Source organism: Python bivittatus, unplaced genomic scaffold, assembly GCF_059951505.1.
Source record: "Python bivittatus isolate LINGU-HERP-01145 unplaced genomic scaffold, Pbiv_v1 ctg000520_np1212, whole genome shotgun sequence".
NCBI lineage: Eukaryota > Metazoa > Chordata > Lepidosauria > Squamata > Pythonidae > Python > Python bivittatus.
Genome location: NW_028277080.1, coordinates 1,810,801 through 1,832,486, shown reverse-complemented (window position 1 = coordinate 1,832,486; position 21,686 = coordinate 1,810,801). Strand labels below are relative to the sequence as shown.

The 21,686-nt window shown below is 39.5% G+C and overlaps 1 non-coding gene across 1 annotated transcript; it reads left to right on the top strand.

Moving 5' to 3' along the window:
- The first annotated feature begins 20,246 nt into the window (after positions 1–20,246).
- Positions 20,247–20,381, top strand: LOC112541317 (U4atac minor spliceosomal RNA). Its single transcript, XR_003085332.1, has one exon. It is a non-coding gene; the product is annotated as a U4atac minor spliceosomal RNA (small nuclear RNA).
- Positions 20,382–21,686: the final 1,305 nt, after the last annotated feature.

Sequence of the window (21,686 nt, the reverse complement as noted above, 5' to 3'; positions counted from 1 at the left end):
GCACACAGCGGTAGTTGGCTGCACCAACTGCTTCCGGATGCCCTGTTGACATCGTAGGGCAGGCTGCTGGAATGCCAACGTGCCAGCTTCTGCTACCATTTTAACCCCCTGATTGCCATGGAGGATTTGCAGATCAACAGCTTGTTGGAAGCTGTCCACCTTCACTGCAGTGTCATTTAGCCATTGCAGTATAAAGATCAGAGAAAAGGCAGACCTCATGGAAAGGATGCGTAATGTAGTTGAAGGGGTGTGCAGGATAATCCAGGAGATTATCTCCACTACCTTCCTGCTCCAGAGAGTGATTTGGGCTGAAGCTTTGGAGGGTCAGGGAGGAGGATCTGTCTTGTTAGTGGCTTCTGCATTGTCATATTCCTTGGGGGTAAAGGGGGTCCTGAAGCTGTAGATCTGTTACTCACATTTTGTGTTGTCTCTGCGGTGGGGAGATAGGAGTCAATCCTCATCTGTTTCTTTGTTTTATTGGATTTATGGGCCCCAGTATCATTCCTGGGGCTGGCCTGGGTTCTTTTCTTGCCTCTGGATGGCATTTTTAGGCCGTAGGACTGAGCCAGAAGGGGTGAGGCCAGTCACAAGTTGGGAACTTATTTCAGGAGCTGCTAGTTTGTTGTCATCTTGGCTCCTCCCCTCTAAAAAAAAGTGCTGGTCTATGACTGTAATAAAGATTTGATTTGATTTGGTCTGGGTTCATTTGTGTATTTGATCCATTTGTTTGTTTTCATAGCTGCAGTATGCTCAGTATACTATAGTATACTACAAAAGTAGCATGCTACACCTGAAATCCGGCAAGACATGAATTCAATCAGCCTGTTACTTAGAGGCGCTTCCGCTTTCAGAATTCTCATGCTTAACTTTTCACCTTGTAAAATTAATACTCAGAACACACGAAGAGACCTCCTTCCCTTCCTGTTTTGGCTGAGCTATTTGTGTGCACTGGAATATGAGTTGGCTGGAAGTGTAGAGAAAACAAGGGAAGGCTACAATCATAACCCATGGAATAACAAACAAAAATCACTACAGTCAACCTTGTTAAGGTATTGTCTCATTATGCCCTTGCATTACCTGTCACAGAGAGATCTCTGCGCAGGTCCATGGACAACCCTGAGCAGCGGAGACAAAGAAGTGGCTCTCCAGAACCGTACCCATCCAAGGTCTTTCCTTCCTGTCCCCCTTGCTTCACACTTTGTACAGTTCCAGTATTTGACATTTTGAAATATATTTAAGTAAATGTTTGATGAGGGGGAAAGAAGATCTCCTTAGTTATTATTTGTTATTCTGGTTTGTTGTTATTTATTGTCCTGTTTTATTTTGCTTTTAGGTTTGTATAGTTAATTACTGGGGTTATGGTGAAATTCACGAGGGAGAGAGCATGATGGCCTGCCCTTCACTATGAGCTTCTTTTTGTCTCTTTGTGCCAGTCAATTTTCTATTCATTGCCAACAGAATGAGTTCGTCCATCCTCACAGGTCAGTTTCTGGGCAATGGGCTGCATATAAGGGAGCTCAAGAGCTTTTAAAATTGCCCTTTGCACTGACCACTAGTGGATTTCTGCCTCCTCTTTTGGTACTAAGGCATCAGTTACTTTGTAGGGCAGTTTGATTCACATCTACCCTCATCTACCAAACCCATCGCTTGGACAGGGCATTTGATTTTGGCTTAAAAAGCAAAGAACTTTACTTTTTAAATTAACAGGAGTCAGGAAAAAAAGGGTCACCTTTAACCATTGCTGCACTACAGAACCTGAAGGAGCATGCAATCTTCCATGAAAAGCACTGGGTTTCCTTTTATGAATTCTGGCCGTGGAAGCAGTGATGAACACAGGTGCGTTCATGGTAGCAGATTTTCATGAGCAGAGTAAGAAAACATGCCTTGGGTGTGGTAGAATGAGAAAAGTTCTATTATTGCTTCCTGAGCTGCTCTGTCATCAGCCACATCACACTGGCTCTGGGCTTCCATGTGAGGATGTGCCTCACAGCTCCCATTCTTCCCATTCAGAGATCCCATATCCCCCTTTCTCTCACAGAAGTTATGATACCGACATTCTCTCCAGCCAATGGGAGTCTTGCACTGAGGTAGTGCCACTGCACCTTTAGATATCCCAAAGCCCATAAATGGCTTGACCTTCTAAGACAGTGTTGTCCAAACTTGGCCACTTTAAGATGAGTGGACTTCAACTCCCAGAATTCCCCAGCCTGGCTGGGGAGTTCTGGGAGTTGAAGTCCACTCATCTTAAAGTGGCCAAGTTTGGACAACACTGTTCTAAGAGGATATGCATTGTCCTCACTGATAATCAGTAGGGTACTAACCCTCCCTTGTGAGGCTTTCAGGCACAAATTGACCAGAGTCCATAGCTGAATGGACTGCAGAGTTCCTGAATGGTGAAGTCAGCTGCAGCCTATTTCAGTGTCAATGAAGCATATCCTGGAGCAGTAGTGAGTAGTAACCTCCCTGATCTTATTTCCAGATATCTTTTCAGAGGCAGGGAACACCAGAACAGAGAAGTGGAGAAGTAACACACAGCATTTCTCTGCACATTTCTTTCTATCTTTCTGTCTTTCTATCTTTCTATCTATCTTTCCATCTTTCCATCTTTCTATCTCAAATAGAAAAGAATATATGTAGCTCAGGGTTGAACTGTGGAGTCGTTGGTGCTCTCTGAGCTTGGCTGTTTACACCTCTTGTCAGATCCTTTGGCATTTTTTCCAGTACATGCATGGAGTTCTTGATTGCCTGTCACATCTCATAAATCTTCTGGTGCAATTGCAGGAGATCTCCATGCATTATCTCTTAACTCTCCAATGAATGCTGTAGTGCAGTCACACTCAGTGGCAGAACTTCCTGTTGATTCCTTTCTAAATCCCTTCTAATACTTTCAACAATGAACTCTATGCTGTGTACTTTCCTTTTCCTCATGGGCAAAAAAGCCAATCTGGATGCTGGAGACAAAGTGGTGACCTCTAGCATGGGCTGGGGATGAGACAAAGGCAACATCATTAGGACATGGCAGGAAAAAAGAGGTTGCCAGGAGACATTCATGTTGTGCTAGAAGCAGGTGAGAAAGAGCCCTTGGTTGTAGACTGGGGATGGGATAAGGGCAATCTCATGGGTACAAGGGAGAAACTGGTGTTGTCAGAACATAACCATGTCATACCTAAATGCAAGTAGGCTATGGCCTCACATCTAAACACACACAGTCATACAATTGTCCCTCCCTCTAAAAGAAAGCTAAAAGGAACTTAAAAAACAGAAAGAAGATGGAGTGAGGAAAAAAGGTAGCTGCCCAGGGAAGGGAAGAAAAAGAGGAGAATAAAACTGAATGGAGATGAAGCCAGGAGAGAAAGTAACTGGACAGGGAGTATTTGGAAAAGAAAACGGGCAACTCTACTATCCTACATGTGGATTGGGTAACTGTGACATTTCTAAATTTGTTTGAGAATAGTAAACAATGCTCCATCCTCCTAAAAGACAAGGCATGAAGAATAGAAATTATTTCAAATTCCCCTTGGATGCAGGAAGGAAGATTTTTTCTTCCTTGCAAAATCAGAAAACTTCAAGAGACTACTGTAAAGAAATACTTTGGAACAGTCATCTGCCAACAAAGCATAAGGCTCAATTGCAACAGAGAGATCACTTGCAATGCCCTTAAGATCCGTGTCTCAGTTAATCCAAAACAATTTCCGCAAGCCTGGGAACTCTCTTAATCCGATGACCGCCTAAAAAACTGATACAGTTTGGTGTAGATGGGATCAAGGACATAAACTGTTGAGAGAAGAAAAGCACACTGGGAGCTTCCAGTTGGGGCCTTTAAGGTGGAATAACCCTGATGAATTCACATCATTTTAATGAGAAGCCAGGTGATTTCATTGTCCGTCTGGAACCACCCAGTGGTCTAAGATATAGTTTAAGATTATAAGAAAATTCATCAATCAGCTGGTGGTTTGTGGAGTCCATTGTTGCCCATTTTGGTTAATAGTTGATTCCAAAATATTTGGCTACAGTTTTTTCTCAGTTTTGGATTCAAAAATCTTTATCTAGAAATGCTAGGAATTTACCTTGGAGCTAATTTCACAGAATAGCTATGGGCTCTCGGAGGTAGCAACAGTATGAATAGTAGCATTAGTGTTCAGAGGACTTCACACACATCCTCCTATTGATTCTTATGCTCACCAAGTAAGTCAATATTATAAAAAGCTAAACATTATTTTAAATTCAAAAATCAGCCCTAACATATGCATTTCTGAGTCCTGAATTTTTAAAATGTTAAAGTGTGCCTGATATTCCTGAGGGTTTCTCTGTATTGCACAAGGCTACCTGAAACAAAATTGAGATAACAATATAAGGTACGTTACAATTAAATAAAAGTTCTGCTTGTGTAACCTCAGACCCTAGCTCCAAAATCTTCCCATAAACATGGGGGCATAAAATAGCTTTCCTAGCCCAGAGTCCTCAAAATAGATTAGACTAACTCCAAGAATTCCCAGCCAGCACAGGAGGGAATTCTAGGAGTTGATGCTAAAGGCTTGAGATTGGAGGAAAATTGGACTAAAAGATCATTAAACTTCAGCAAAACTCCAGAAGGAAGGAGTTATATAAATGCATTGCTAATTTTTCTCAGTACCATCTTCTTAATTGGCAACGGAATCAGTGCTATAACAAAGTAATGGGCCATTTCAACACAGGGGATTGATACCATCTTATAGCATCACCAGCCACAGCTGCAGCGATACATTGGCACATATAGCAGGAAGAGGCTACAAATATGGAAATGGCCATAAGCAATGCTTCATTGTCTTCGGCCTCTAGTCCCCAAGTTGTTCTCAGCTTCCTCTTTCTGCCTTTGCTAAATAAAATTGCCAACCTACCAGAGGAATTGGGGTGGGGTGGGGTGGGGTGGGGTGGGGGACTTTTTCACACATGTTCTTTTGTTTAACATCTTAGCTGGCAGCTAGAAGTTTCATGTCTGCAAAAGTCAGCAATATGACTAGCATTTACTGCGCATGCTGAATATCTGTTGTATATTCACCACCGCCTGCACGAGTTCGCTACCTGTAAGATTGCAGGATAGCTGCATTCATTGTTCTTCATGTCTGCTGTCCAGAGACCCTGTTGAGCCAAAAGAGGCAGAGTGGAGCAAAATGAGAATTTGGAAACACCCATTTTCCTCAGTAGCTCCCTCCACTCTGACCTGTTCCAGCTCAGCAACCTGGTCGCAGCTAAGATACAAAACTGACCCAGGAGAGGCATAATAAATGTCATAATTTTGACCCAAGAAACAGGGTTGCTGACAAACACTTGGAAGTCGTGCAGGCCCCAGCTAAGCCTTCCTTCTCCACCTTCAAGACCTTTCTCCGGTGGCACCACAAATATGCATCCAAGGTTTGATGGCATTTCATGACATGGATTTCAATGCATTAATTCCATGACCTCAGCTACTAAATTAGAGCTTTACAAATCATTAATTGCCAAAATAGTATTGAGAAGTATTCTTATGAAAGGATTATATTACCACAATTGAATCTCCCCTGTTCACTCCAGGAAACAAGTCTTGCTTCATACCAGACATATTGCTAGAGAAAGGCGTTGCCCTGGGAAGTGGGTGCTATGTGTAAGTAACCCCCTTTTTCTTGTTTTCCAGGGTTGCATGAGAGATATTTATAACTGACAGGGCTTCATGAATTCTGTTGTTGAAAGCTCAAACTCTACTTCGTGACTGTGGGGCTGTAATTTTGTATGAAAGCCATATACTACGAAGGCAATATTTCAAAAATATTAGGTAAGAAGGAGCAAGCAGCTGTGTCTGATTCAGAAAATCAGATCAGTGGCAAGCAACTTGGTGCTCTCCAGAAATTCTGGATCACATCATGGTGGCTAAGCCTGATGGGAACTAAAACCTCAAATGTCTAGAGGACAGCAACTTGCCTCACTTTTATTCCCCCCAAAGACTTACTTCTAAAACAAATAGCAGAGTAACAGTACATAAATAGGACCAGCAACAAAAGCAGATTGCATGGAGTGTTCTTTTTAGTATATTTCATTCCATTTCCCTTGCTCCTGAATTGTGCTTTGATTGTTCAGCATTCCATGGCCATTAAGCATGCTCACTCCCCTAGTATTTTTTTCTAAAACTCTGTGTATGTGTGTGTGTGTGTGTGTGTGTGTGAGAGAGAGAGAGAGAGAGAGAGAGAGAGAGAGAGAGAAACTTCTGAGTTTCCCCAAGGCTGATAACCCCTCCCTTTTCTGTGGGCAGTGATGCCTTCATTACGTGAGCAGCAGCATTCAGCTCTGAACATCAAAAAGGGAAGGAGCAATTCTCTGACCTCAGAAGGTGCCACCCTCTGTATTTTTGCAGGAATCATTGTTCTAGTTCAACTCTCCAGCTGGAGGAGGCAAGCCCAGAGCAATAAGGCGTACAGAGCAAAATAGCCTGTGAGAGCAAGTCATCTTGCTATCTTTGCCTATGCATCAGGAATGACTGTACAGTCCAGTAATCCAGCAAAATGGCTTTATTAAAAAAAAGGAATATAGGGAGACAGCTGTGAATAGTGCTTCTTAGGTGCATTATTAATAAGTCATCCCTGTATGCAAGGAAGGGACAGGCACTTTAGTTCCACACCAGTTCCCACCCTGTTGCTATTTCCATTACCCTTCAGATGTCCAAGACATCTTTTTGCAACATGGAGTCTACTCTTTCTTCGCTGGTCAGTTCCAAACCTTGTCCTGCAGAAAGTGTTCACAGAGAGGAGAAAATGTTTAATGCACAAAGTTGCTCTTGAGGCTTTTTAAGACTCTAAATGGCCGAAGAGAAAGATGTACATTTCTCTGTCTCTCCTGTGTTCCATAGAACTTCAGCACCATGTTGTTCTTGTTTATCTGGAGGGATTGTTTAAAACATATCCTCTTCCTCTCCCACTTCAACCATCACAACAGTCTGCAACATCGTTAAACCTGTTGGTTGTAAAGCTACTGATATGCTATCTTTTAATCTTTTAATTGCAGGAAGCTTTCAAAAGCAGGAGGAAATGTGTCCTTACAGTCAAGGAGCTTCCCCTCATAGCACCTACTTGACAACCAAACAGAGAAATGTATGCAACATACTGAAAACATGGAGGAGGGACATTGGGAAGAGAAATGAGAGGATTTTTGTTGTTCCTGGACTGCTTAGGATCAGGTCACCAGTTGAATGGCTTTTATTTGCATTCTCCTACTGGTTAGCTGGAAAGAGAAGTGAACAATTTTATTATGCTCCCTGTCCTGACCAGGTCAGCAGACCTGAGGACTATTGCAAATAGATTTCAAATTGTTTCCGAGAGTTTGGAAAATGGAAATGGTGATGCTGTGGCAATGCCCTGAGTGCAGACAGACTCTAGGAATAGGATATTGAGTCTTTATGGTGATGGTGTGGAAGTGAGAGTTCAGAACCTAGAAGGTAGGATGCCAACAAGGAAATTAATCATCACCAAGTAGGTTAACATAGGCTTTCAAAGAAAATATCCATTTTGTGCAGTTTCAAATAGAGTCCCCCTCCGTCAAACCAAAAAAATCAATTCATCACTCACAAGTAGCTCATATGCAATCAGGAATGTTCAGAGTTGTTCCTAACTGGGGCAAAGACCTTATGTAGAGTGAAGTCCTTATTCTAGCGAAGTTAAAGTGATGAGTAGAAGAGATGGAACGGGGAAGAGGAGAAAGATGAATGGGAGTATTAACCAGACTGGATTTCTAAGTCCAATGGGATTTTTAAAATGCTATTTTGTTAGTTTTTCCACATGGTTGTTTATGGACTTTGTTCTACTATTAACTATTAACTATTTACTATTAATACAGAAAATCAGAATTGACAGTGCAGAACTGCCAGACATCTCCCCACAAAGAACCCTAATCATGCATACGGAATAGGAATGCTGAATAGCAACACTGAACCTTTCACAATATTATTTCTTTTTAAAAAGTACTGAAAAAAATAGTATTGATAATGATGATGAATTAAAAGGGGAAAGAGGCTAATGCTACATAGGACAAGATAAATCACATGGCTTAAGAGATGTATGTATGTGCGTGTGTGTTAAGCAACTATTAAACCAGAAATTTGGATCAAAAATTTATATATAAAATATTTTTCCAAACATTCAGATGAGGTTGGAGTAGCTGCATTGTAGCTTAATTGTCATATCAAATGAATCTGTTAACTATACACACAAACACACACACACACACTTATATACATACACACATACAGTACATATCCGATTTGACCAAGTCATGTCTACGGTAATGTTGATTCTTCTGTTGAACATCATGTTGGGGCTCATATTACTAATAGCCTCTTATTTTCAGAGACCACATTAAAGGCAAATGAATTAAATTACATCGTTCAATTTACCCTGGCCTAAAGGATGGAATGCTGCAGCAGATGGCAGCAGTTGTCTGGATTTGGAAGCTAAGCAGGCAAAACTCTGGTTACTACTTGGAAGGGAGAACTATCGGGAAATCCCAGGACTGTAAAATAGATTAAGAAGTTCTATCCTGGAAAAAGGCAATAGCAAACCATTTCTGTACTGTTGGCCAGAAAACAGAATGGATGTGGCCATGAAACCAGGAGTAGAGCTCACCTAAAGGAGATGTTACCTTTATATGATGGAACACGAAGGTGTCGGTAGTGGGTAGAACAAAAGCCAAGTATGAGCTCTGATGTCTGTAAATTGACTTATCTTCATTGCAAAATATACTTTGCAATTACATTGTGTGTGGGCACACAAATGAGGCTTGTGTTGCATTTGCCTGTAGGCTGATATGACCTGGTCATGAACCATATGGAAAAGAGATAATTATATTCAAACTCCTGAGAATCATCTCTAATCTCTTCTTTCACGCTATTGTTCAGGTGGGAATAGATGACACTGAGAAATCAAAGCCAGAAATCTGACTGATAACTCTTACTACAGTGCAGTATCTTTCTTGCTGCAGAATATTCAGAGTGATTTCAACAAGTTCATAAAAGAAAGGGTCTTTTCTGTGATAATCCCAGACTTCGAAATGACTTCTTGAGGAAGGTGATTACAACATACTTGCAGGTGACAATTGAAAACAAATGTAAATATATGTAAAATCTACTCATTTCCCAGTACATTTCACATTTGGTTATATTTATCTGGTGGAAAAGTTGGATCTTCTCAGTTCTACCCTGAAGGCTTTTTGTAATGTCAGAGTTCTATGTTATTTTAAATATACCACTGAGTATTTAAACATTTATATATACTATTTTGGATTCCATTTTTGGGCTGAAGGTGTGGTTTATAAACCTTTTAAATAAATAAATATTTTGCCAGTTAATTTGCAAATCCTAGCTCATTTTTACTTTTCAGCATATCTTACTCAATGTTCAATTAAATGTCCCATTACTAATTGAACATTAAGCCTTCATTATTACATAATCTATTATTTATGACTTCACCCATTTACAAATCCTTATTTTTTGCTTAAATAACAGCAGAATTGTTCAACGGCCAGTCAGTTTACCCTCTATGAATCCTACTGGTGTTGAGTACCTAACAATGTCTGACACATATCTGATAGCTAACTCTCCTAGCTTTACAATTTTGTTTGATAAAACCAATTCAGACTAAATGAAGGTTTTAACTGAGTTGCACTTCTAAGGTTACTAAAAAAAGAGATGAGCACCAACCATCAATATTTCTCATGAAAAAGAAAGAACACCCTCTTTCTCACTCCAGTCTAATCCACCAGTCAAGATCGCTTCCAAAATGGCTTCCATATGCCCTTCCAGTGCCACCAAGTTTAATTACTGAAAAAACTTAAAATATGATAAATAAATACATTTGACATCAATCTGTGGTTTAAACCAATTACATTTTATAATCTTAGTTGAGATCCCAGGGTTATGGATTGAAATTCTATGCTTGCCAGCATAGAATTTCAATAGTGTATAACCCAAAATAGTGTAAAGTCCTGACTGAATTTTGTAATTTAAAAATGCTTTAAGAATGGATTGCAACATAGGTTAGATGGACAGGCACCAGGTGATGGAACTTATCCTTAGTGGTTTCTGCCTTATGCAGAAGGGGCATCTGAGGGAGTCAAAGAAGTCAACATGACAGCCACAACTGCACATTAAAGGCCACTCCCTTTTTATGTGTATCACAAGTAAAATGAAGGGGTGGGGCTTCAATTGCATGCTCATGGCTACCATCTTGACTTTTTTGATACCCCTTCTCATGAATGTCACTGATTTTACATATAACTCCTTCCTAGAGCTCCTTCGAAAGCCTGCTTTGAATGAATGATATGTTTTCTTGGCCATGCCACTATTTTATTGTTATAGCTATGTTTTTGTAATTTATGACTGAACTTTGTAATCTTAATGTCTTCTATGGGGGAGTTTTTCAATGTCAGAGCTTCTTTAAAATTGCTGTATATTATTATATTCTTGTTTTTATACTTCCATTACATAAGCATTGATGTCCTTGGATGGACTTGATCACAAAAGATGCCTTCACAATATGTTTTTGTATAATAAATAACTCATGGCAACCTTGAAATTAAGAAGTCAAAAATGAAAAGTAAGCACATTCATTTCCTCCATTTGGAGAGCATTCTCCTAATTATTTTGCTTGACTTTTTTTCCCCCTTCACAGACATAGATGAACCTTGAAACTATCAGATTGTTGAAAATTGGTTTTAAAAGAGCAGCGCAACAGCATCTTGCTTTTCATCCAGTGACAGACAGGCCATTATCGCTAATTAGAAGCCTGTACCAACACAATCCTTCCCTGAGGAGTCAGAACTTCGAGGAAGGTGTGGTTGCCAGGGCTTGTGTTCGACATGCAGAGGTACAAAAGAAAATTTGAGTGAAGCTTCCAGTTTCCACCCACTCATCTGTGGAACATGTTGATGGAAAAGAACAATGATGGCCAATGAGATTCTTTTGACAGCTCTTGGGAAATGTCTCAAATCTAGAAAAAGCTGGTGAGGATCAACTAAATGTACTAAGAAGGATGGAAATGTTTAGATTTTTCAGAAAGTCAGTACCCATCAAATGTCTGTCACAACAGGTAGTCCTCAGTTAACAACAGCAATTGGGACCAGAATTTCCATTGCTAAGCAATGTGGTCGTAAAGTGCAACATCACAGGACCACACCACTTAGCAACAGTAGTTCCAGCAGTCCCTGGTTACTGTTGTTAAGTGAATCACCATGAGTCATTAAGCGAGTACCTCACGTGACTACAACTTCCAACTTCCTGCTAGAATCCCCATTGACTTTGCTTGTGGGAAGCCAGCAGGGAAGGTCACAAATTGTGATCATGTGACCATGGGACGCTGTGCTGGCTGGAAATCCAGGCGGTTGCCAAGTGCCTGGATCATGATTGTGTGACCACGGGGGCATTGCAACAGCCAGAACCTTGAGGACCAGTTGTAAGTACCACTCATTCAGTGCTGTCATAAGTTCAAATGGTCGCTGAATGAGTGGTTGTTAACCAAGGCCCACCTATAATACAGACACCGTTGTTCCCACTTGTGCAGTTGCTTTTAGGGGTTTTAACACTCTGTAAGGCCATTTTGGCTGCAGTGTGGCTGAGAAATAAGCCCTATCAAGCTCAGTGGAACTTACTTTGCAGTAAATATGCCCAAAATTGCACTAAATCCAGGTCACCCTAGTTTTCTTCACATTACATAGTGCTACTACCCTTGGAGAGGTTTTATGAGCCTCCAAAGAACACTGCTGGTGTGCTGACAAGTAAACAAGGAAAATCCCATTATTTTTTAATGGGAGAGAATAAAATGGAGTTTCAGTTCTCTGTCTGAGAATTGGTATCAGAAAGTTGTGATGAGCTGGAAATGGGCTTGAGGCTGCTCAAAACTGCCAGATATGCTTCTGTTTGCAGGGAAACTCAGGCCAGGGATGGGTATTCTGCTGTAAGAGAAAGTTTGAGATGACCCTCATTGGATGCCTCCAGTTCACTCATTTTGGCCCATATTCAGTGTGTCACATGACCATGAAGTGTGTCACATGCCTAGAATAGAGCAGCTAGCAAAATTGCTCCTCCTACAAGGAATGCATGGGGGACTTTTCACACTCTATTCTTCCAGCTTCTCCTGCTTCACCAAATTTGGCCCATTGTTTTTTAAAGTTTGGAGAGTTATCATGTTGATGGATGGACAGGCTGCAGAGACCCAAACCCTTTATGTGACTTTTTTCCAATTTTCCATTGGGTTGGAAAGAATAAAAAGATAACAATTAAGTGGTGATGGAAAACACTGTGGGAGGGCAGAGGGGCTGGTGAAAAACTACCTAACCCATTTGCTTTCTAAGAGATGCATTTTGATTGGCCATGCCCATCATGCCAGCCATTTTGCAAGAACACTCACCATCTGCTCTCCAAATTTGAAAGAAGCCCACAGTTCAAAAGAGTTACTCCCCTACTCTTTCATGTCACAAAATGTATACTGGTTCCCACCTAATTCTTCTCATCTCACTGAGATTTTGTGAACTTAGCTGTATGAACGTTGGGGGTCTTTTTCACAAAAGGGTATAGGTATGAAGGTCCAAGAAATCCTGGAAAAATTTGGGGGGGGGGGAACTTCTCCTAAAATTAAAAAAATGGATTATGAAATGTTTCCTAACATTTTCTTTTAAAAATACTTTGGATGGTTAATATGGTCTATGTTTGGAAATCAAGAAATCAACCTAAAAAAAGTAAAGAAACTTGCCTCAGTACCAAAACCTATTGTTTGAGAAGTTTGTGAAAATAATAACAAATAAAGGATCAGAAGTAGAAATCAATGGTAAATATTTTGCCAGATTCAGAAAATGAGAGACGATTACCTGAGGCAAGGTACAGCATGTATTTTGAGATTTCTTTTCTCCTTCCTTTTTTTCTCACTTTTCCCCCCCCTGAAAATTAGTGCTTTCAATTTCAGGTTAAGATTCTGCCCTATCTTTTACTGTAGTTGTTTTACTATAACGCTGATGATTTCTTCTATTTTTAACATCAACTTTTTGTCTGCCCTTATCTCCCAAACATGCAAAAACGAAGAGGTACAATATTCATTACAGTCCAGCAATTGTGGTTCTATTAGAACAAAGAATTAAAATGCTTTAAAGCAAATTCAGTTCCAGATTTATAATTATAGTCTGTATAGACAGTATTTTTCACCACTTCCCAGTTCATACACTAAACATACTTTTTTGGACCATCCAAGTTATCCATAGAACCCTTTATACAATAACAAAATGATTTTATTGTTGCAAAGGTTGTTAATAATTTTATACGTATTTCAAAATTTCCTAAAGTTTCTGTGTTTTGCCAGAAAGAATGTAGCACCCTTCTTTCAATTCCTTTCAGTCTTAGAACTCTGCTGAAAGGCAGTTCAGATATCTGAATGTAACTAAAGCATGAAGACCAAGGAGTTTCAAGGGGGATAAGTGGAATATGGATTGCTGCTATTTTTGAGCCCAGCTCCCCATTCCATTCCATTCCTCTGTTTCCATTTTTCACCTAACTATCCCTCAACATGTATAGCTCTATCAACATTGGAATTCCTCCAAGCTTGCCGATGATGCCTCTGTTGTGTGGGGTGATGTCTTTTTGGTTGCCTAAACAACCACATTCAGAGTCCACGTTTGGTAGCAGAAGGAAGTGAGAACCGTTGCAGCATGGACCATTTCCATTAAAGATATTCCATTTTTCATCCCATTCCTGATTTTCTAATCCTTCCCCCACTCAGCAGCCATGCTCAGTCCTCCTTGAACTGTTTTCCTTTGCTTTTGTTTCATTTTCCGAAAAACTCTGCACAGTTTGCTGTTTTCCTATGCCTGTTTTCCTATTTGCCTTTTCTTCCTAACTGATGAAATTTTCACTGCGTAAGTCCGGCACTCAGATAATCTAGGTTGCTATTACATTAGGACACACGGTGCTTTGTTCCAAACAGAGACTGTAATAAAATAAGAGTAGAAAAATATTTACAATAAAAGCAAAGGATATTTTTTGAAATAGCTATGTGTGTAAAAGATTTTTAAAAAGTGTGTGTATGTAAAACATACATGTGCAGTGCCATTTTTTAATCTCCCAGTCAGTCCTAAATACAAGGGAAGCTGGCTAGAGAAATTCCATTTTTGAAATACTGAATCAACCTCCCCTAATTTGGTCTTCTCCAGATGTGTTGAACTGCAACGACCAACATCCCTCACCAGTGGGGCTCATGCTAAGTGGGATGCTGGGTGTTATTATTATCAGAAGATACCAGGTTGGAAATGGCTGCAGCTGACGCATGGAAATTTACAGTGAGTTTTTAATTCTGGATGTTTCATCCAATGGGTATGGGAATTGTTCTTGTGCCAAGTGTTCACAACCCCTTCTTACACTGTATATAATTGTGATATTTCCCTAGAACCCAACAACTTGACAAAAGAAAAATTAAGGCTTGTAGTCAACTCTCCTGCCGAGCCATGCACCCTTCACGTTACAAGGAATGTGTCTTTTTTACTTCTTCACCTTACCTTTGTAATACCTTATATTTTGTAAGCAATTGCAGGTATCATTTTTTTCAGGGTGATTGTTGTAATACATGGGTGGTTCCTTGGCACAGTGTCCTCCTCCACCCACCACCCAAACATTACGATAATCACCTAGAAATTCACCCTTCATTGTTTCGTGCTGTGTAAGCCCTGTTCAAGTTGCCTTCGACTGTGCTAAGTGATGAAGGTGCCATGTTACATGCCTTCCCGTAAGACACCCAGTAAGTAATTCTTGGCTATATACATCACTGGTTTCCAACTGCAGGAGCTAAAATAAGGTACTTTCAAGCAAAGGATTTCATGCAAAACCAGCCAAAAATCATTGCACAGCTATTCCATCACTTCTTTACTAAAATATCTTCTCTAGGCAGAAGTTTGGGAAATGGTCATTTACTCCAATTTTGCAGATGTCACCAGATATCAATATTCCATAGATACAATAAATTGTAAGATATGTGCATATGAATTGATTCTTCACACAAAATGCCAGAGAATTTCAGTTAGAGCAGTGTTTCAAGGTGATTCTGAAGATTCCATTTGGGTCAAATATTCAAAGAGGTTTAAAGAAAGCAAAAAGCATTGTATTAAAATTAGCAATGTTCAGAGATTTTCAGTGTATCCCTAGCAACTACCATGTTAAGTCAACATGGACCATCCTTACCAGCAATAAATATGTGACTAATTGTGAAAAAAAAAATTTTTTTTAAGAGTTTTGATAATTCTAGTACAAAAGTACAAGGATTCCATAGATTCTTAAAACTAAAAAGGCTATGTTAAGATTTCTTTGTATAAGGTATTTCACTATATGATTAATTCATTTAAAGGGTTATAATTAATCACCATATATGCTTAATTAAACAATCATGTAAATTGGATATTCACTAAATATGCCTACTGTCTTAGATCAGGGAGGCCGTTCTCTCTGATAGAACTCCATTTGTGAAACATTCCCTGTTACTCATCTTCAGGTGAAAATTTTTATACCAATTTTTTTATTTTCTCTGTTTATTGTTACTTGGTGGGTACAGTCTTCTTCATTACTTTTTTAGGTACTGTTTTTATTATTGCTAGTTTTGTTATTTTGCTGTACTGTTTTACTATTTTTATTTTTGTACTATAAGAAGTGAACCGAAGCCACTCAGAGCCCTACTGGGTTGGAGTGGCAGATAAGCCCCACTAAACAAACAAATAAACAAACAAATGATTCTTTTTAATCTTCTGTCCTTAGGCTTCTTGTGCGGCTCAGTTGTAGGAACATCTGAAACTGTCTTGTAATGAGACTTACTTTTTAATTATTTGTCCAGCTACCCCAGGATGATCTTTTCCGTCCATCTCTGATCTTCAGATCCCATCTTTCATACCTATGTGACCATCCTAGTTAGGTGTTATGGGAGTTGAAGTCCAACATATCTGGAGGGTGTCAGGATGGGAAAGACTGGTCTACTTTGCTAGTCATTCTCCAACAAAGCTGTAGAAGCAGATGCTTCAAATGTATTTCTCAAACTCAAAGCCTGTCTTCATTAGGCATTTACAGATTCACTGGAACAGCCTGACTTTCCAAGTGTATTCCTCTCCCCATAATGCTGGCTATGTCTTGTTCTCAGTCATAATACACGAAACCTTAGCCTGCTGTTTTCTGTACTTTTGAATACTCAACCCTTCCTCCTTTACACTTCATGGTCCCATTACAATGCTTGGTGAGCAAAATTTGAAGCACTTCCTGCCTCTCTTTTGGTGAGGTGACTAGATCAACCTTGCTTGTCACTGGAATATTCCCATGCCCCAATGACATTTTAGGGGTTTCTGTACTCTGAGAGGAAGGGGGGAATAGACATGCTATTGGCTACCCATCAATCAACACCCTCAAAACACCCAACCATATGGACAATACAGTTTGTTGGCCATCAGGAAAACCTACAAAATAGCAACAAGAGTAGGGACACTATACCATTATGTTGACAGGACATTATGTCAACATAGCAAGGGCTGGGTTCTGCTACTGTTCCCTACTATGGAGAGGCTCTTGGAGTGGTTGCAAACAATTTGATCCACCAAATGTTAAGCAAAGTGGCCCAGACTTGCCCAGCTCTGTCTGACAAGACACATATTCTGTCAGGAGGAGAATGTGCTAAACAGCTAGAGGGGAGCTAGATGTTCTCTACCTTTTGTACTCTTGTTGTCCCAACCAGAAGTAGGTCTTGCTATAGTTCTGGGTCTCTGTAGGGTAGCCAGTTTATTTCCTGATGCCTGCTTTTGTTCTTTTAACAACAGTTTTACCTTCAGACATTGGCAAGTGAACCTTCTTACTTCTATGCAACAGAAAGTTTCACCTGCTAGGTTTTACAAAACAAGCTACCATAAAAGACAGAAGAATATGCCAATGTTTTTTCTGGTTGGCTGGCAACCATAAGCCTCTTTCTTAGCAACATTAGCATCTACATAAGCTGTAGAATGTATAGGTAAAGGTTTCCCAATTTGTCAAGATCAGTGGAGGGAACACGTGGGGCATCCTGATGTTCTTGATCTCATCACTGCCCATGTGGAGGGCTTGAAGGCCAACATTGAGCTGGAGGGCCACATGTTCCTCTTCCTGTCTTGATAAATTATTTCCCTCTGGCTATGCTGCTGGTGAAATAGAATGACACAGATGTGACATTTCTGGGAAAAAAAATACTGTGAAATTACTGGTGGAGATTTTGCACCCTTTCAAATTTGGTAGGTGAGCAAGCCTGCAGTTGCTGCAGCCTGAAGTGAGGAAGGGAGAGCATTTCTTTCTTGAGGTTGCAGCATATGCATCTCTGGACTTTTTTCTTGGTAATGTCTTGTACAGTTTTTTGTATAGTTTTTATATTTTTCCAATTTTATATATATTTATTATTTTAATGGACTGTGTGAGCTGCCCAGAGTCCCCCATTAGGGGGAAATGGGTGGAGATAAATAAATAAAATAAATAAATAAATAAAATAAAATAAAATAAAATAAATAAATAAATAAATAAATAAAATATGTGGCTGCTCCTTAGTCCAAGAGGAAGAAGAAGAGCACAAAAAATTACAGAGGGACTACCCCCAGCCACTCTTGTACAAGAGCTCTAAATCAAAACTGAGGAGTATTAAGACAATTCTGATCTGCAATGCATGCTTGTAGTCTAGGCTAGTACCACTGTGACTGTGTATGACCACAATTTTTTCTGGATGCTTTATTAATGCACTATGAAATCAACCTTGAAAAAAATGCAGTCCTACTACTATCAGGTAGAGGACTCTCTCTCTCTCTCTCTCTCTCTCTCTCTCTCTCTCTCTCTCTCTCTCTCTCTCTCTTTCTTTCTTTCTTTCCTCTCTCTCTCTCTCTCTCTCTTTCTCTTTCTCTCCATAAACACTAGGAGCTGCTGAGGGGCCACAATGGCTGCCAAGCATTAAATCAAGCAATTTGTTATTTTTTCCCCATTCTTTTGATTATACATCACTTAAACTGTCATGCACCAAGCCGCAAAGTCTTACTGCTTTGTGGCAGTTGAACTTCTCATCCCCGCCACCTCTTTCTGCCAATCCCAGAGCCAAAAGTGACTCATTCCATCAGGATTAGCTCTTCTTTCTCTGTCCTTCTATTTTGGTGTTGCCCAGACTAGTTTTTGCTTTAAAAGAAAGAGTGACACTCCCCATATAATGGAACACTATTGCAAATGCTTGGAAGAACAGCATCACCTCCCAAGGCATTTACATGAAGCTGGCAAGATCATGCTTCTCCACTTCCATGCTACACTTACCTGTTTGTGACAATGACAGCAGCGATTATGTATAACTTATGTGTCTCCTTTGCAGAGGATTTATTATGCCATTATTTCTGAAGAATGGATTTCACCAGGTTACTACCATCACAGCTGGATCCACTGCAGAGATGGTCTTCCAAGAACTGACACCTTGGGTCACATCGGCATGGATACTCCATCTGGTGTATGAAGCAAAATACAAGGGAAAGATTTGGTTTCAGTCCTAAATGGCCTAGCTGTAGAAAACTCAGTGCCTTTTTTTCTCCCTGCATTTTAGGAGCTAATGGAGACTTGCATTCTACTGTAGAATATCTGCTTGGTTTGCGGTTCATTTCAGAGAGATTTGAACTGAAGAGGGAATCTCGGTGGCTTCCTTATTTTCCTCTCTAGCTCTGTCCCAGAGGGAGGTTCACTCACTGGCTGTGTTCACATACCATGTTAAGACATTGTTCAGTTAACTACGGACAAGTTATAATTGACTGGGATCACACAACACATGAGGCTATAAATTAGAAATACACAACCAAATGCCAGATATAATCTCTAAAAGCTGTGGGAACCCTTAGAAGGTTGTTATCCAATTGTAATTTTAATGACAGAAGAGGGAAATTACAAACTGCATTACTAGAGAACATCATTATAAACTGCATTTAATTTTGTTTGAATTATAATGTTAAATCAAATCACATTTTTTGCTCTGATTCTACTTGCTACTTTTTGCAGTGTGCCCCCTAGCCCACCATTTAAAGCTCGTATAATGTTAGACCCAATAAAGTTGCATATCATCAATCATGATTTACAAAGCACATTAACCTAGTTCATATTACACACTCAACCAATACAGGAAGTCCTTAACTTATGACCATCTGTTTAGCGACAGTTCGAAGTTACGACAGTGCTGAAAAAGTGACTTACGGTTACAACCATTGCAGCGTCCCTGCGTTCACATGATCAAAATTCAGGTGCTTGGCAATCGGCATGTATTTATGATGGTTGCAGTGTCCCAGGTCACATGATTACCATTTGTGACCTTCCCAGGGGGCTTCCAACAAGCAAAGACAATGGGGGAAGCCAGATTCGTGTAACAACCATGTGATTCGCTTAACTGTGGGATTCACTTAACGGCCATAGCACAAAATGTTGTAAAATTGGGCTGGCTCACTTAACAACCGCATTGCTTAGTGATGGAAGTTCTGGTCCCAATTGTGGTTGTAAGTCGAAGACTATCTGTATCAAATAACCCACAGCATGATTTATGGTGATGCATGAATCCAATACTCAATTAATGTTTTTCCATAGAGAGAAACAACATGCTTAGGAGGCACAACAGGCCTGAGTTCAATCATAGGTGATTTCAAGCTAGTCCTTATTGCCTCCCAGGTTATTGTGATCATATAGTATTTTGAGTGTCTTAGAAGAAAAGTGGGAGCTATACATTTGAAAATAGTATATTTTTAAAGATGACCATTTAAAGCAGCTTTTAATTTTTGGCTTTGTTTCTGTGATTGTACTTGTTTCCAATCATAGTTGTTTCACAATTGCTTGGAAAAATAATCAGACTTATAATTATGGAGGTGCTTTAAACTTACTTATATTCATGATGGTTTTTAATTTTTTACTGTTGGACAATACCGTGTGGATTTGATGACAGAAATAATTAAACAGTTTAAATAAATTGAACAGGAAGTGTGGGAAGCACCTCTAATATAAAAGCTTTGTGAATCAGTAGAGCTTCTTCATCCAAGATGGTTATTACATAATTTTCCAGCTCTGCATTTCTATCTGGAATGCCCTCAGAAGAAGGAATGTATAGCTAGTTTCAAGTAAGTTTCTTACTGTGCATCCAAAAACTGAAGAGGTCTTATTAAATGCATGAATAAAGCAACAGCTACTGTGTATTTATCAGGTTATATGATATTATATGATAACCATCCTTATCTTGGGGTTGCACTACTGTTCAATGAATGCCTAGTGAGAACAGTACCACTAACACCTACACAACACATAGGCTGGTGACCCCAGGGACAGATGATCTAGTGAGGTAGCTCCATTATTTTTAACATCCCTGCGTCTATTATTTTCTGTTTCACAGGGTTTTTAAAATATTTTTTATACATTTTAATGTATTTATTGATTGTTTTTTAACCTTGTTGTACGCTGCCTAGAGTCGCTTGGGAAAGGGAGATTGGCACCTAATACATTGAGTAAATAAATAAATAAAATATGAAATATTTTATGTATATTAATTTTTTACCTTTCCTGATAAAGCATTCCAAGGACAGTCATACCGTAAAACATGGTCACTGCTTTTAAATTCCTGTAAAATACACAATTGTAACTGATTTTTTTTTTAAGTACTTCAGTTGTCTCACTCTTTTATTTAACCCTACAGTTCATTAGACCTGGTGGAAAAAACTCTTTCACCTGCTACCAAAAAATAGCAAATTTTGATGCCCCCATAATTTCCAAAGGAAGGATGTGTTGAGTTGGAGTGCCACCACAGAGAAGGCCCTGAATGTCAGACTTCATTTAGTCTACTAAACCATAGCTTATTATAATTTTAATTGGTTGAATAAACCATGTGCTGTGAAATAAAACATGCTTTGCATCTCACCATGGCTGGGTTTACATAATACACTAAGCCAAAACCAAGTCAGTTGTGTTACTGCATAGTGCAATGCAAGAAACCTAGTTTTACTTGGTGATAATAGAACTTGGAAACAAGGCTCTTGTCCCATTGTACTTTTTAAAGTGTTTAACAGATTATTTAAAATTGTTTTAAAGCAAACCACCAGCCTCATATTTATTGCCACAAATGTGCTTGGTTTCCACATAATCCCCATAGTTTTTTCTTAGAAAATAAAAAGGATGAATGGTGGTGGCCCAAAGCTTTATTTCAACACATGTCCTAATCCAGAAAATGGATAAAATTAAGTTGGGAATGAATAATAAGTAACCTGAGATGGGGGTGGACAAGAATGCAGGGGAAAAACTTGCTAGCTGTTTTCTGGAAAATTGGGCTTTTGTGACTAGATACACCCTCTCCAGTAGCCACTTGGAGAATGAGTACTGTATGCTCTTTCTTGCAGCCATTTTCTTTGAGTGTCTATAACAGTGTTCCTCAACCTTGGGAACTTTAAGATTCCCCAGATGACTGCCTGAGGAATTCTGGGAGTTGCAGTCCACATGTCTTAAAGTTGCTAAGGTTGAGAAACACTGGTCTATAGTATTCTCCTAAAATGTAAAATGTGCCCACTAGTATCCCTGATACAACCACAAGGACGTCCTGAATAGATCCCCAAAGCAAAAAAGTAAAGATGTGAAAAAAAGAGAGGCTCCACCATAATAACTATTGTAATTTCTTAAG